Source organism: Sitophilus oryzae, unplaced genomic scaffold (genome assembly GCF_002938485.1).
Source record: "Sitophilus oryzae breed Bouriz unplaced genomic scaffold, Soryzae_2.0 scaffold_227_pilon_pilon, whole genome shotgun sequence".
Taxonomy (NCBI): domain Eukaryota; kingdom Metazoa; phylum Arthropoda; class Insecta; order Coleoptera; family Curculionidae; genus Sitophilus; species Sitophilus oryzae.
In genome coordinates this window covers 2,488,828-2,507,242 of record NW_022146782.1, presented here as the reverse complement: position 1 = coordinate 2,507,242, position 18,415 = coordinate 2,488,828, and the positions used below count along the sequence as shown (strand labels likewise).

Sequence of the window (18,415 nt, the reverse complement as noted above, 5' to 3'; positions counted from 1 at the left end):
TGTATACATCGGTCCAAATTTCTGTTCAGCTAGTTTAAGATACACGCTATATCAGCATATTGTGGGCCTATGCAAAATGTACAATGCCTTTTGCAACATTTAGGACCAAATGTATGACTATAAATACATATTTTTCGAAAAAAACTCGTATTTTCCTTAAAACAAAAAATTAAAAAAAAAACCCAAATTGTTTTTTCTAATTTCAATGCAGATTAGTCGTACATACTTAAAATTTCGATTTTTCAAAAATTGTAAATTTTCGGTAAAAAAAATTCTTGACTAAATTTGTACACTGTTAGAAAACACTCTGTATACGAGAATTCGTTAAATATATTTTCGAAAACCACATAGCATCTTAATCACAATTCATGCGTCTAAAACCTGGTCCAAAATTGGAGAGAGAAAAGAAGAGCATTTATTGTTTACAATCCCGAAATTTTGCGGATCCGCGGGATTGATTGCTTTAATCCCGCGGGTTTGCGGGATTAAGATTTTGGTGCGGGATTGCATTCCCTAGCTGTGTGCATTTGAAACGTCGGCGTTCAATGCAACGGAAAGTTCGAGGCTAGAGATTTGGGAAAGAAAAATACCGAGGAAGATTTTTGGAGGAACGAAGATAGACAACGTATGGACCAGAAGAAAGACAGGAGCACAAAGACTGAGATGGCTGGGACGCATTGAAAGAATGGCTGAAGCAAGAATTCCTAGTATGATAATGAAACGTGAATGAGTAAAATGATTTTTTCAACAAAATCCACCTTACTTTATTCGATGAGGGGTATCGAACCTGAGCGAGCGAACGGACGAGCTTATTAAAAAAATCAATCCGGCGCGGGGTGTACTATAGGCCGCACCTTTTGATTCGAACGGTAATGTCACCCGGCGAAATAACATATATTTATGCTAATAAAACGTAGCGGTGATGGTCCGCCTCTCCATTGTCTCTCCGTCGACTCCGACTCCATTGATATTCACCATTGTTTAAAGACCGTTTTTTCCGTCGTTTTTCACCGTTTTCTTCCTCTCTCTCGCTGTCGCCCCGTGCATAGTTCGATATATCGAAGGTGGCGTGGGCGGCGGCATCGAACATCATCACAGACGCGAAACAAATTGTAAGTAGGGATGGGCAAAATCGTATCGATAATTTTAAAATATCGATACGTCGGAAACATATCGATATTTTGTTAATTCGAAAGCGAGGATACATCGGACATCAACAGAGACGCAAAACAAATTGTTCGTAGGGATGGGTAGCAATATCGATAATTTTAAAATATCGATATGTCCGAAACCTATCGATATTTTGTCACGCCGCTTAATTCGTCCACGAATATTATCAGAGACTCGAAAGAAGTTGGTTGTGATAAACAATACCGGGTGCGTCTCAAAAGTGGCTCACCTCTATAACTTTTTTATTTTATCGAATATGGTTTATTTGAAATTGAAACATATATGGTTCGTAACGACAATTTGACTCGAAATACCACGTGTGTGGTACCAAATTATTTGTGAAAAATGCTTTTTCAAAATATGCTAATGAGCCATCCTCGTTCCATTTGAAAAAATGGAGATATGATTAAAAAAGGACATCTTTTAACCGGTCAGGACAAGACACTAAAAATATTAGACGATCAAATCTATTTTTCCAAGACTCCTTGATTAAAAGTTAGTGTTTTTAACACAGCCATGGCACTCTAGATTGAAATTTAAAATACTATTTTGTTTTAAGCGAAAATGTCACAAGGTGACATATGATATGTCATTCGTAGAAATGTTCTATCAAATAAAGTAAAAAAATAATGAGGGTGCCATTTAAAAATCAAAAGTTATAGTTATTTCCGGTGAAACAGGAAGTGGCCGAAAAGAATTGAATACGTCATTCAATCCTAATTTAGGTCATATACCAACATACCAAATCTGGTTGTTATATCTGAAAAAATAAAAAAGTTATAGGGGTGGGCCACTTTTGAGACGCACCCGGTATATCGATAATTTTGGAATATCGATATGTCTAAAACGTATCGCTTTTCGCTATAGCAAAAGCGAGAAGACATCGTATATCGTCAGAGACGCAAAACGGGTTGCTATTGGGACTGGACAATATATCGATAATTTTGAAATATCGATATGATAAAAACTTAAATCGATTTCCTTGTTTTCCATCATTTTCTTCTTTGCTCTCGACGTTTAGCTTGATATATCAAAAGTGGCGTAGGCGGAGACATCAAACATCATCAAAAACGCGAAACTAATTGTAATTAGGTATGGGCCAAAAAGTATCGATAATTTTCAGATATCGTTTGATTTGTATGTTTTTTTTTCAGCATTTTGCAATGTATGATAGGCATCTTTTTAAAACGAGAGTTTTTTAGTTTACCTCCTTATGGTTGTACCATACGATCGAAAAAAAACGGTGGCAAAGACAGCTGGCAAATGACAATCGATGATAATTTTGGCGAGGTCAAGCCCTAGACGTCATTATTTGGGGCGCTTACTGCCAGTGGGCCTTAAGAAGATTGTAACTTATTTTTATTCTGAGTAAAAATTATTTTTAAATAATGTAGTTTAAAATTCGAGAACAAAAATAATTTTTTGGAAATAGATTCGTGTGGCTAAAAACGTTCTGTCCTTTTTAGTTTTATGTCAATTTTTAATTTTTAGTAAATGACAATGATGTCTAAAGATTGGCCTCGCCAAAATTATCATCGATTACTATTCCTCAGCAGTCTTTGACACCGTTTTTTTTTTCGTTTAAAGTGGTAGAATTAATTGGAGAAATACAAAAGTTTGAGAGAAAGAAACGTAGAAGTTTGAGGAAAAAGAATAATATTTTATAAGACTTTCTTTAGCAAGAACAAATTCAAAATATATTTATATGTAGCAAATTACATATATCAAGTAGAATAGTTATTTATTTAACTTGTTTGTAGAAAAGTACAGCCGAACTACAGACAAGTTTAGGCTCGTATATATCAATTTATTATTACTTTTTACGTTAATGAATAATTCATAATATGTCATTCTGAAATCAAATTAATTATGAAGTTTATGGTTGCTAGGGTAATATTATCGCTTCAGTGTCAAAAGTAAATCACGTGACTTACTTTTAGCACCAGTGCCAGTGCTAAAAGTAAATGACTTTTGCCATCAGTGACATAATGTCACATTTTAGGCACTAACAACATGCGTTAAAAATTACATTTTTACTGACGTTTGTAGAAAAAAGTATTTTTTTTGAAAAAAAATAAGACATAATAAAAATAAAGACATAATAAAACTTAAAGAAAACTAATAAAGATTTAATGAAAGCATTTTTAACACTGGTACACCACCATGACTTAGAGAAGCTGCAGAAAGGGAATGGATTATTCTGAGAATGAAAAAAATGAAGTAAAAATGGCAAACCAGAAAAGAAGTTGTAAAAAGAGCGGGTGCAAGAAAAATTGAAGAAAAAGATCAATAAGGGAAACTAGTAAGGAAATAGAAGAGAGAAGTAAAAACAGATAATATAGGTAAAACACTCAATTTTTTGAAGAAATCATAAATGTCAGCATTGCATAATAATATATAGAAATATAAGTGTAAATAAAATTAATAACATGAAACAAGACAACCAGATAATAACATCAGGCAATGTACTATAAAACGATATAATAAACGAATTGCAACTGATGTTCCGCAATTCGGTTGAGTTGCGTTATGACATGGGTGCGACGACATCTAGAAATTCTAAGCGAGCTAATAGATGCAATGATATTTATTTGGCATTTTCAGCCTCTTCTTGTTCGTCTGTTCGTTTTGCAACCGAACAAATAGCGCGAATATTTCGAAATTAATCTAATTTAGTATCCACCCGGTACATAAATTATTTCATTCTAAATGTCATAACACTGTCATTTTAATTGTTTTGGGTTTGTTACATAGACAAACAAATAAAAAGAGATTGGCAAATTAAATGGCAAAGAGAGGGACAACGTTCCCGTAGCGCAACTCAGAACGCAAAATTTCGTTCTATTTATGTTGATCTGCGCATTGCGTCTATTAGATATTCTATCTCATTCTAATATAATAAGAGAGAAAGAAGCAGCCATATAAAACGTAATTTCTAAATAGAAATTAGAACAATCGCCTTTCGTTTTCGTTATCATGACAACCAACAATTCGTCCTGTTTGTTAATTTTTTTTTGGTGATTTATCTTTTTTTCTAAACTCCCCATTTTATTGACTTGTGAATATGGATAGGGAACAAATTCCTTTATTCCAGATAGGTATTTATATTTTGTTACTTATAATTTTAGGTTTTACTATTTGTTATTTTATTTGCTGCAGGAGCTAGTATCATCTATTTTTTACATATATTGGTACCCCCTTTCTGTGATAGATATGTTAAAGACACCCGGTAAATTAAATGTAAGTAGTTATATTTATTATCTTATTAAGAAAAAAGTAGAAGTAGTAGTGTCAAACTTATTTCGAACCTCTCTTAACATAACAAATTAATACAATTAATTTTTTTCATTTTTTGGGTAGGTAGTTTATAGCTGGTTTATAGTAACCAGAAACTTTATTAATATACCTATTTTACTTTTGTTTTAGGATTGAAACTGGACTTGAAAATGGTTCAGGATCATGATTCTCGTAAAGTCTTCTTTGCTTGGATATTCACTTTGTTATTGCAATTAGGCAGTTTTTTTCGAAAATGAAATTTTTAATGCCCTTTAAAAAAATTGGCCGATCGTTTCCTGCAACAGTCAGTTCTACTGCATTTAAAATTGGTAAAATGTTTGCTTTTTTTATAATTTCCCTTATAATAGTAGTATTCTTTCGTTCTGAAAGAAACTGCAAATTTTCACTTAAGCTGATTTATTCCCTACACCACGTTCCCTTTACGTGGTATAGGGAATATAAATCAGTTTAAGTGAAAATTTTCAGTTTCAGAATGAAATAATACTACTAATAATGGCTAATTTAAATTTCCCGCCAGCCAGAATGTGCGATAATGTCTTACGATACGTTTTATACCTGTCTCTTTCTTGTTCATATAAAGTACACATAATAAAGAAAGATAGCAATAAAGACGTACGTCCTGCCATGGTCCTGCTAATTGGTTTCAAAATTGTTATTCTGAGTTGCGCTACGGGAACGCGGTCCCACTTTTTACCATGGAATTTGTCAGTCTCTTTTTATTTGTTTGTCTATGGTTTGTTACTAGTGATTCTCGTGGTGTTAGCTATTTATGTAAAAATTTTGAGTGCCGCAATGTCATTACTATACTGTCGTTTTATCTATTTTGGTTACCAGTGATTCTCAAATTGTAAGGTTTATCAATGAAGTCAAAGCGGCGATATTTCAAAAAACCCGTTAGATATAACAACTATGGCGTTGTCAAATTGTTTTTTTTTATTTTTACTGATTTTTTTGATCATTATCATTAATTTGTCTTAGGGCTTTGACAAAAGCAGTATCTGATTTCCAAATACTTCTATCCTTGTTTCTACTTGGTTTTTTCTTTCTCTAACTCATGAGTTCTTATGAAAAATGCCATTAATATAAATTTTTCAAATAAGTGTAATAAATACTTCGTTGGTTTTTTCCACCTTTTTGAAGCTTTTAAAATCCTTAATAAAAAATCCAGGGTTGTATTAAAAAAAATGATGGAAGCAGCTCAAAGACGAAACGTCGTTTTAAAAATATAATAATATCGTCATCTTTTGTTTGGATTGTCCGATCTTGAATCGATTCAAAATATAGATTTATTTTATTTTTTGGACATCCCTACCCGCACATGCCCATTTAAGCAATTTTTAAACGTTATCAGAGGTTATTTAGAAAGAGCGCTTGGTGTAATTGATCCACAAATTACGTCAAGCGGTAACGTTATTAGCGCGTTGACTCGCGCATATCGTAACCATGATAAGGTACGCGTAAATACTGGATGACGCTATTCGGTTTTCCGATATCTCTCTAATAACTGTGCCGGTCAGGCGCTGTGCACAATTTAGAGGCCATAAGTGGACGTGCTATGTGCGCAAACTAGTCACCTAACTAGTGCCCGATTCCGAAAATTGGAACCACGAAAAACAATAAAGAAAAAACAAAGATTATAATCTGTATAATCTGTGGTAATAGTAGGGAGTTTTCGTTGCTTACAAATTGCAATTCCGGTTAACGCTAATTGACAACTTTGACATTTCAATTTCGATTATCGTATATCGTAACCGCTAGCTGCCGATATTTTACGGACGTTAGCCAAAGCCGTTAACATAGCGGTACGCATGCGGACTAGCGCAGTAGAAGCACAACATTGAAAAATACAGATCTAACCTAACCTCATTCTATTTTGTTTATGTTTTGATTATTTATTTTATCTGTGTTAAACTCGTTGGGAATTCTTAGTACTTCAACTAATCGAGGAATGTCTTTTTTTTCAAAGCGGAAGTTAGCTTTGCACTCTTGGTCAGATAATATTTCTAGGTTGAACTCCCCATAAAGTTCTGCTCGATATTGGATGTTGTTTTCAAACCCTTGCAACAGCATAGCATCCTCCAAATCCGATTCATCACCAGAGTCCAATAAAATTAAATTGTCCATCCTATATAGCGATACCCAATAAAGTCATATAAAGCACTTGCAAATCAAACAACAATACAAAAACCAAAAATCAAAACACTACGTTACGGGCTGTGCTTAGCTGTCAGTTTTCGGTTATCGTATCGTATGTCGGCTCCGAACCGATGAACCGAAAGTCCGAAAACTGTTTTTTTATCTGTCAAAATAGCGGTTATGGTTACGTATCCGCTAACCGTACCGTTGAATTTTTTTAAAGCAACGAAAACTCCCTAGTGTTCCCGTTTTTACCCTTTGGGTACGGAACCCTAAAAAGGAAGTTCATAAAAAATAAAAATGATATGTATTTATTGTTTCTAATTATGTATTTATATTTTTTAATTTTATTGTTTTTTTTTACCAAAAATAATTAATTTTCTATTTCAATGTCATCACTCCACACAGCTGCTAAGTATAAATATTCAAATTCGATATGATTCATTCCAAACAAGAAAAACATAACAAACCCATGAAAAAAAACCTGAATTTTAGGTAGGTACGGGCAAAAAGTTCATTGGAACTAAAACATTAATTATATATTTAAATATTTGAAGGATGTCTATCGGGTCTGTTTGATTATTGCGCCAGCCCGTGTCAAAAGCCAAAAGAAAACAATAAAGAGCGATGATGAAATAGCTATTTATGTAACTAGTACCTAAAATGATGTTTTTTAGGACGAATCATTACTGTTTGCGGACGAGGCGTTAGCCGAGTCCGAAATAGTAGATGAGTCCTAAAAAACATAATTTAGGTACGTGTTACATACACTATTTTTTGTCATACGCTTTTTACAGTTTTTTAGAACGCATATTTGCAAATTTTCCATATTTGAAATTATAATGTTTGAAAAAGTTGGCTTATAAATTCATATCTTAGTAACGAGTTTGTTTATTTCATCGCATTTTGACATGTCATTCGAAATTTGTCACAAAATCACACAAATTCATCAACAATTTTAAAATGTTCCAAAATCCCGAACATATTGCTAATAAGGCCAAAGAAATCGTGTTGGATTTACTTCCTGTGAAGTCTCGTGCCATTTACCAGAAAGAATATGATGTTTTTAATGAATGGAAAGACAAAAATGGCGTATTCGTTGTAAATGAAGATGTATTGCTAAATTATTTCCACGAAAAGTAAGTACCTAGGTACCTATTTAAAAGAGGCTTTTAAATTAAAATATTCTTAAATTACAGTCACAAACATTCAAACCATCGTCAATTTGGTCGAAATATTCCATGCTGAGAGCAGTGTTAAGTGTTAAAGAAGATATTTATATTGACAAATTTCCAAAACTTATTGCTTTTTTGAAGAGGAATTCGGTTGGTTACGAGCCTAAAAAGTCTAAGGTTTTGTCCATAAAAGAGATCGGTGATTTTTGGCCACGGCTAGTGATGAAACTTATTTACTTACTAAGGTAAGTTTGCGATAATGATTTTTAAAATATATAGATGGTTTCTTATTCCATTGTATTTGATTTTTAGGTAGCTCTTGTCATTGGCCTTTGTGGAGCATGTAGAAGAGAAGAATTGTACTCTCTACGAGTGCAAGACATCATAGAAAAAGACAACAGCTGCCTTTTAGTTACCCTTGCGGATACAAAACTAATATCAAAAGAGTGTTTCCGGTGGTGAACGAAGGGAACGTTGTCAATCCAGTTGAGTTGTATAGAAAATATGCTTGTCTTAGGCAAAAAATGTACCACATGATTATGTCTTGTTTGTGACTGTAATTTAAGAATATTTTAATTTAAAAGCCTCTTTTAAATAGGTACCTAGGTACTTACTTTAAACAAATAACTTAGCTTTTGATATTGTTAGTATTTAATAATTTAATTATAAATATATGTATAATTTTATGTGATTTTGTGACAAATTTCGAATGACAAAATAAAACAACCAAATAACGAATTTAGACATTTTAGTCCATAAAGGTTGCCATGACGACCTTTACGGCCTAGGCCGAAAAAGAAACATTTTACGGACTGAAATGAGTCCGTAAAATAGCTGTTTTTGGGAGCGTATGACAAAAATATAGTTTATTTCGTCAGAAAATAACATCGAACCAAAACGGTGTGTTTGTATGGTCGGATTGGAATATACCTGGACTTAACCTTGGAAATATTTTCAGTATCATTCATTAGTTAATAAAAAAAGATTATAATTAAAGTATAATGAAACAGTCTCTCTGTAATAGTTTGTTTTTTGCCTAAGAATTCTTTTTTCAGTTATTCTTAACATATTTCCAAATATATTGCTAGTATACCTACCGCATTTACACAATGAGTGGAAAGTAAAGTCAAAGAAAAGAAATAGGAATATCAATCTTGCATAAATCTGTCCTTTTCGTTCAACAGAATTTTCGTGCGCACGCACCAAATAAAACGATCTGATTCGTCTACTTCATCGCTAAACCATAGATTAAGTATACTATATGTATACAGATAACAATCTTATCCCCAATTCGTGGTACGAAAATTGTTTTTTATGACGATGTGCAAAATTTCCTGTGCGCAAAAATAAACTCGCGTAAAATAACAATAAACAGCGTAATAGAGAGATATCGCTAAACCGAATAGCGTGCATGGACGTTAATAAGGCCAGGTGTTATTTCCTGTACGTGAGGTGGTATTAACTCTCTTCATTTATAGTTATCGGATCGGAAAGAATTCTGTTCGCGTGGCGTCCGCTATTTAAACTTAACCTAACTTTGAATTTAAAACTTTGAAATTGTTTTGTTTACTAGGTATTTTAAAACTAAAGGGCTAAAGTGCTTATTTCCAGTGCTTTATTGTTTAACGTCTGCCAGTGGGTTTAGGGCAACAAGCAACAAATTCTCTTAGAAGGGCTAAGTCGTCATCTGCTGTAAACCCAAGCCTCTTTTAGGTTCTTTAATATTGGAAGAGGTGGAATCCATATTTTGGGCCATATTTATTTAATTAAAACTAATCCCAGCTACTTAAATATCAAATTACCTAATAAAACTAAAGTAATAATTCAAAACAATTCAAACATAACCTAAAATAAAAGATCTCGCCGACCGGTCCCGGTTGTCAAATACCCACACATGCCCATTTAAGCAATTTTTAAACGTTATTTAGAAATAGCGCTTAGTGTAATTGCGCAATCCACAAATTACGTCAGGCGGTAACGTTATTAGCGGGTGTTAATTAAGTTAAAAATTGACTCGCGCATATCGTAACCATGATAAGGTACGCGTAAATACTGCATGACGCTATTCGGTTTTCCGATATCTCTCTAATAACTGTGCCGGTCGAGAACTGTGCACAATTTTAGAGGCCATAAGTGGGCGTGCTATGTGCGCAAACTAGTAACCTAACTAGTGCCCGATTCCGAAAATTGGAACCACGAAAAACAATAAAGAAAAAACAAAGTTTATAATCTGCTGTGGTAGTACCACCGAACCACTGCATTGCGTCATCCTATAGGACCGCACGCGGCGCCTTAATTGGACGATGCGGTACCCAGTAGCGGCCTGTTTGTCGATTGTTTCGCGGCGAGTGCACCAATAAAAACGGTACCCCCACCACCGTATCGCCGGTACCACCGTGACCAGTAGCACCGCGGCGGGGTGCCGCGCGTACCACGGTAGCCTGCCTGCTGAATATGTAAGAGCGCTGACGGTTTTGGAACGGGTATACCTACGACCGGATGTAGCAAACCGCAGTGGCGGTACTGCCAGTGCCAGACTTTGAATGGCTCAACGTACAATTCGATTTATAGTATCTTATTATACTAAGGCCGGACGCACACCAGAAAGAGCAAAACAGTTTTTATCTTTTAAAAACATTATGCTTTGCAAATTGATTTATTTACAGTCAATTTGCTCAGCAGCAGATGAAATTTTGTTAGCATATGTAGGTTAATTCAGAGCACTTTTTAAAAATATAGAGAGTTCTACAGGGTGTCCGCAAAAAAAGTTACATATCAAAGTTGTGTTTTTTGTAATGAAACACCCTATATATTAATTGATTTTCGGATTCTAGGAGAAAAATAAAGGTGAGTTTTATAAGAGAAGTATATGACTAAAATGTAAGTTTTTTTATATATTTAATATATTCTAGAAATAAAGAACAATTTTTAAATTACAATAAAAGCTACCTAAATTGGAATTTACATGGTTTAACCTAATATGTAGTTAAATTAACTATTGTTCTCTAAATCAAATTAAAACTTGATCCAGAAAGTTATACAGGGTAAGACAAAATTAATATTGAACATTAGTCACCTTCAAAATTATTTTACACCCCAGTATATTATTCCGATATTCAATGGAGAATTTAGGTTTCTTCAAAATACTATTATGGTTGCCTACCCCTCAAACAAAGATTTTCCTAGATATTTTCATTTACATGATTTGATCTGAGTTGATTTTTATTATTTGATAAAATCTAGGTGGCTGTGATATGGGATCTGACGTTACTTCAACATAGCTGTCTAATTAGTCCAACTTTAACAACTAGGTATCATTTTGTGTCAGTTAAAACAAAAAAAATCTCAGAAATTTGCCGAAAATGCATCCTACATTAGAGAGCATTAGTTGAGCATTAATTGGTGAACGGAGCTCCTGATTTTATCTAGTGGTTTTTTTATGGGGATATGTTAAAGACAGTGTTTACTGTCTACCAACTGAAAATATCCTTTTGAAAAGACAATCATTTTATGCAGTTAACAGGAAAGGAAGCATTTTGAGCATTTGATTTCATAAAGCTAATTTTTGTCACATAATTATAGGTTTATATCTAGTTTTAATTCTGTAATAATTAAAATATGTTTTAAACGTGCATTTTTTTATTACCGTTGAGTATAACGCATAAAATTTAAAATATCTACGGAAATCTTTGTCTGCGGGATAGGCAATCTTAATAATATATTGAAGATATATAAATTCCCCATTGAACACCGGAATAATATACTGGGTGTTCCATTTAAAATAAAGGAGTAACTTCCTTTTAAAAGTGACTAATGTTCCATATTAATTTTGTCTTACCCTGTATAACTTTTCGGCTCAAATTTCAATTTGGTTTAACATACAAGAGTTACTGTAATTAAATATCGGACTATACAGGGTCAACTAAAATTTAGGTAGCTGTTATCGAAATTTAAAATTTACTTTTCATTTTCACAAAATGTGAAATATGTCAAAATCCTTAGATTTTAGGTATATTATGTTTCTTTTATAAAACTCACATTTATTTTTTTCCTAGAAATAAATTAATATCAGTGGCGGCCCGTCAGGTGAGGCAACTGAGGCGCCGCCTCACCTCGAAATTCTATCCTTTAGTAGTACACAAATTTATTTCCAGCTAATCGTATATTTATATTATAGCAATATTAATATTGAATAATTTTATTAAAATATACCAAGCCTTTTTCTTTTCGACCGGTCTAAACCAACCGCCCGCGCCATATCGTTTCTGTTTTAACTGGACTACAATGCATCTTTTCGTTCTGCGTTCCTGAGGCGTAATTTTTGCCGCCTCTGCCGACCTTTTTTTATCTATGAACTAAAACGTCACACATTAAAATCAGTGGGTCGGGGGAGCGGAGGGAAAGCGTGAAATTAGCTGCTGCAGAGGCGACAGCCAAATCGCTTAAGTGCAACGCTGTTGCCAGATTCATGAAAAAAATCCATTCTTTACAAACTTGATTGTTAAGTTCAAAAATAGTTCGTGCTTGATATGGCTGGATAATGCGATATTATAATGCTCTTTGTAATTAAAATTAATCTATTAATTGATCTTCACGAAATACCCCATCAATAATTATGGAAATAATATCGTATATTGAAGAGAGTATAGAATAAATTTGAATAATATGAACTCTTGGCATCCATGCAATACTAGTCAAAATAATTAACTTTAGATATTTCGGGGAATTACTAAACGTCACGTCTGTTCGGTCGGTTTGTTTTATGCTTTTGTGAGTAGCAAGTAGTGTGATCTAGCCGTAATTCAGAGTTTAGTGATTTATTTTGTAATAATCAGACTTTAAAATGAATCATGTACATGACATTGCGATGTCCCTTCTAGAAACCCCGTTTTCCAGAAGACAGGAGGATGAAAAGCGAGAGGTCTTACAGGGAAACAGACCTACTCCCCAGATAAGTGTTATAAGTATAACAAATGATAAAAAGACAAATTAACAATCCCGATTACAAGTGTTCAAGCCGAGCGGGATTTTTCTTGTCTAAAACGGATAAAATCTTACTTAAGAAATACAATGTTACAAGATAGACTTTCTGCTTTGTCTTTATTTGCAATTGAAAAGGTGCTGTTGGTTACCCTTAGTGAGAACGAAGGGAAGTTTTATGATGACATAATTGATATAAATTTGCTATTCTTAAAGATAGACGAATAAACTTAACCTACAAGGAATAATTCTTATACAATAACATTTTTTAACTATTTTTTACTTGTTTGTTTCTTATTTATGTCGTCGCGTCGCGCGTCGTAGAGCTTGATGTGAGAAATTCCGTCTTACTAACCGAACGAAAACCTCAAATTAGAGCTGTTATATTACGATCATTAGATTAGTTAGCTAATACCTAATATATGTTTAAGTTATATTGTTTGTACTCTGAAGAAAAAAAAATAAAGAAACAATTCCGATGATGACTTTTTTAATAAGTTATGCTTACAAACTTATTATACCTGAGGAGCAAAAAAATCTCTAGCTTATTGTTGCTTAGCTGCTTAAAAAAACAAAAAGAAAATAAACACATAAAAACAAAAAAAAATTCTTATGACATTTTTAGTAAGTTAACCTTCAAACATATTATATCTGAGGAACAAAAAAAATTAAACTTGTTGCAGCTTAGACCCCCCCGTCTTTTTGTTTTCGTCCGCGTTTGCGTCGCCTCATCAGTTCTTCGGTCACGAACCGCTTACTGATTAATATATTACCGAAAATATATTATTATACCGAAAATCAATTAATATATTTTTATATGTTTTTTGAGTGTATGAACTATCGAATAAATTTCGGACCTATAGTCCGATCTCAATCTCAGACTTAGTTACAATTCAAACTTTGCTTTTAAAAGCGGCACGTTGCCGCTTGTAAAATAAATCATGAAAACTGGACCTTTTATAAACGCTACACAAACAGAATAATTGTATTTGGGCAAGATGATGATAATAAAACTTTGGGCCTTTTCTCCACCAACGTATACCGACTAGTTCAAATATTTGACTACTGATTACATTCTTTCACGAGAATATATACGTTTAATGTACACTAAATATGTATATACGAACCCGGAATGCCTGAAATCCTTTTATTTGATTTCGGTGACATGACAGAGAAGATATACACATAAGTATTTATGCCAGAACAAACAAAAATCTGTCATCTTTGGCTCAAATCTTAATATTTCTGAAATGTGTCATTATACTAGGGATATACAGGGTGTTTCAAAACAAATGCGAAAAACTTTAGGGGGTGATTCCTTGTTCAAAATAAAGGGTAGTTTGCTTTATAAACGTTGGGTCAAAAGTCAACCATTAGGGAGATATCGCGGTACAAAGATGGCGGAAAAATAATGTTTTTATTTTTTATCTTGAAAACGAAAAGAGATAGACTAATGAAATTTTATGGAAGCATTACTGTTATGAAAACACACTTTCAGGTAATTTTTTTACTTTTTAAAATGAGTGGAAGGGGTTGAAATAAACTACCCCTATCATTCTTGTTAACGAAATTTAAAGAAAAATCTTATCAAACACATGCAAATGCTTTAATTTGGATAGTTTAGTTTGTTTAGAAATTTTTACCTCTTGTGTTTTTTTGATAAAACTCACCGATTGGAAATTAAAAAATAAAATGTAAAGCATTACATGTCAGGACAAAAAACATTTTTAGATTAAGAATCTAGTGATAATAACGATAATAATAATCATCTAGATAATAACGCATTGCAGTAGAGTAACGTCAAATAAAATAATATTAGGAACATCCTAAAAAGTAACAACGGCCGATTAGATTTTTTCCTAAAAAAATTACAGCGGCCTACTAGATTCTTTATCAGAAAATGTTTTTTGTCCTGACATGTAATGCTTTACATTTTATTTTTTAATTTCAAATCGGTGAGTTTTATCAAAAAAATACCAGAGATAAAAAGTTTCTAAACAAACTAAACTATCCAAATTAATTTTTTTGCATGTGTTTGATAAGATTTTTCTTTAAATTTCGTTAACAAGAATGATAGGGGTAGTTTATTTCAATCCCTTCCACTCATTTTAAAAAAGTGAAAAAATTACCAGAAAGTGTGTTTTCATAACAGTAATGCTTCCATAAAATTTTATTACTCTATCTCTTTTCGTTTTCAAGATAAAAAATAAAAACATTATTTTTCCGCCATCTTTGTACCGCAATATCTCCCTAATGGTTGACTTTTGACCCAACGTTTATGAAGCAAACTATCCTGTATTTTGAACAAGGAATCAAACAGGGTGTTTGAAACACCCTGTATATATTAGGTTAAATTACATTCAAAATATTTAAGACTCTAAAAGGTACACCTATAATCGTACACCGAAAAAAATATATACTCAAATTTTCTGATATACCTGTTTTTTTTCAAGTATACCGCTGAACGGCGGTATTCTTTATATATTCATTTATCAACCGCCATACTTAAAAAAATCACCTCGTTGTTCGGCGGTATCGAGAGTGGTATTCATGTTAATAAATATCTTAAACCGTCTAACACCGGTATTTCTTTCATCAATAGTCTATACCGCAGGCGCGGCGGTATAATTTAGTCAGTTTCTTTTAATTAAATGTCATTAACATTATTCATATTAAATTTCTTGTCTAATTTCCTATTTTTTTATAAATTTCGGCTAAGATAAAAGACCAAAACAGTTGCTTCAATGAACAGCCAAAAAAAAACAGGCATAAATAAATTTATATTTTATGTGATAGTTTTCGGACAAGGCATATAATAAAAAAAAAGCATAAAACGGTCATCTCCTAATAAATAATTTATGAAAAAATCACTTGTTTTATAAATTATTTATGCGCGTGGGCTTATATTAATGCGAGTATGGACTACCTTTTTGGAGAGTCGTTACATAAGGCAGACTAATTCGATTCTAATGGCTGTTCGCTACGTTATTTATGTGTTAATTTAGCTTCCCCACTTTGCATATACCGGTAAAAATCTTCGATTAATTATTAGAAGCTTCGTATAATTAAAAATTAAATAAAAAAAGAAAAGAGAAAAAACTAAAAAATTAACAAAATCAAACAACAAAATACTAAAAAATATTATCAAAAAAATAATATAAGAAAAAATGAAACAAATTTAGAAAACACTAACTAAAATAACTGACTTGTTTTTACATGAGACTTTTTGTTGTTCACTTTTTTTTACAAGATGTATACAGGGTTGTTCACCACATACGACACGGAGTATTGTAGCTAAACGATGAGATTTTTACAAATTGTAAGTTTTGGGTTCGATGAAGGACAATTTACAAATAATTTTACAAGATACAGAGTGTCCCAAATAAGTAAAAAATATCAAAGTTGTATTTTTTTAAATGGAACACCCTGTATATTATTACATTTTTAGTTTCTACGATTGAAATAAAGGTAAATTTGATTAAGGTTTATTATACTTAAACCTTGCCGTTTTTGAAATATTTTCAATTTTGTGAAATTGCAGTAAAAATTTTAAGGGTTCATTTCTCCAAGGGTATCTAAGTTTTTAATACTAAATATTTACTGAAGTTTATTTACTGATCAGTTATTGTGTTGCAATATTAAAAATAATACTACCTTATACAGAGTGTCTAAAAATTTATTTTAAAAAATTATTAGCTTCAAACGGCAATAACTTGTTTAATTTAAATGGAACACCCTGTATATTTTACGAGAGTCAGATGCACAATTTAATTGCCTATCAAATTATATTATACCATTTTTTACCTATCTCTTTAAGTTTCCGTAGAAAACGCATTTTCTTGTAATTTAGAATTTATTTATCAATATACCCATGGAATACTGACATTAAGAAATATATTTTTTTGAAAGAAGATTTTTTTGTCATGAAAGATTCACGAAATTTATAATTTCAGTAATAGTTTATTACCTATTTACACAAAAAGATTTTTTATTAAATATTAAAGAAAAAAATACCAATCATAATATGCGTCCTAACGCACCATCCAAATATGCTTAAAATTCCAAATTATTATTAATTGAATGTAGCTAAATACCGTATAACCAAATAAAAACGGCGTTCAGTTGGTTTGGAAATGATCGATGACATACCCCATATAATTTTGCATACAAAATGACAGCGATGTACATTTCAACTAGCCATCTCTCACGCCGTTTTTTTTCGATCGTATGGTATTTTAAGTATAAAATATAAAAGATTTTAAACCACTTGACCAATAAAATATACCTACTATAAAATATGTTAAAAAAGGTGTTAAAGAAATCTATCAGTCGAATAAAATTATTGACATGTTAAAAAATATAAACAAAGACAAAAAATACACTTTGTATAGTCTCTAGTACAGTAAATTTTACTGATTTTTATGGCATTTTTTCTATTCCAGAATCATATTGAAATGAATTTTAGTAAAAATTAATTTCAATGTGGTAAAAAGTGTATGAATTAATTTTAAGAATATATACTCAAATTTGCTTCGTTTATATGTGTGAAAAGTGGAAAATTTAGTGTTCTAGAAGCATTTGAGTCAATTTTTTTTTGTTTTTGAGTTAATAAAAATAAATTTTAAAGAGAAAATTTAAAAAAGATTATATAAAAATACATTCTTAAACAAAAATCAGCAATATCTTCTCTAAATACATTTACTACCATAAACTGTTTGCATCAATTTTATATCACTATTAATATTGAGTACCTAGTGAAAAGTACTGCAAATTTACAGTAAAAATAATATTTAAAATAAAGTATTTTGACTATAATGTTATTTACCAAACAAGCATAAAAAATACATGTTTCTACAATAAAATATGGAAGAACTCGCAAACCAGTTATGAAATATAGTAGTACTACAAAAAATAATAGTCAACTGTATTAAATATATCAAGAAAATGGTTTGAAAACATCTCATTTTACTTTTTCAAACATAAGATTTATAAAAAAATGTTATTATTAGACTTACCTATACAGTTCAGTACGTTCACTAGCCAAAATACGATCAAAAGTACCCGAAAAACTATCCCGTGCAAATCCAGCTCGTACTACAATAGAACCCTCTAAGTGAAAGGTCGAAAAACTACTGCTCTTAGACTCTAAATTGCTTCTGTACCAATCTACGAATGGTAGTCCAATGGTTCACAGTGGTTCACTTAAGAAGTCGTAACAACGGGTTTGCCCCTGTGCCCGCGCTCGCCCGCCGATGGTACTGCCTACCGTGGTGCGCCGCGTCCTAACGCACCAGTACCCAAAGGCCAGGTTCCCCTGCGAGAAAAGACTGGAAGCCGCCTAAAAGACGCGGGAATCTCGACCTTATAGAGGTGGACTTAGAGGTGGTACGGCCGGTATGCGGTACGACGGTTGATTAAGTTTTTAAAATGAGTCGTTTTACCACCGGGTTGCACTCGTCTACCATTGGTGTGGTACTGTTTAGGCTAATTATAGAGAGATAAGTGTTGGAAGAAGGAATGGAATGTTGGCTGGGTCTCGAGGAGTAAAACGAGGAAGATTTTTGAAGTACCGAGACTTTTGTTGAAGGTAGAATGGTATGAAGAGTATTTATGAATCAAAATGTCACACGTAGACTTATGTTGAAGTCGCCAAAAAA

General features: G+C 32.4%; 1 protein-coding gene across 2 annotated transcripts in view; it reads right to left on the bottom strand.

Moving 5' to 3' along the window:
• The window catches only part of LOC115884282 (protein drumstick), a 45,039-nt gene extending 26,906 nt beyond the window's left edge, over positions 1 to 18,133 (bottom strand). Inside the window, exon 1 of one of the 2 annotated variants that reach the window (XR_004050536.1) lies at positions 17,774 to 18,114. The gene's annotated coding sequence lies outside the window, so the exon portion shown is untranslated. Of the gene's footprint in view, positions 1 to 17,773 lie in introns of both variants that reach the window. The other variant, XM_030902816.1, reaches the window with a different exon arrangement.
• Positions 18,134 to 18,415: the final 282 nt, after the last annotated feature.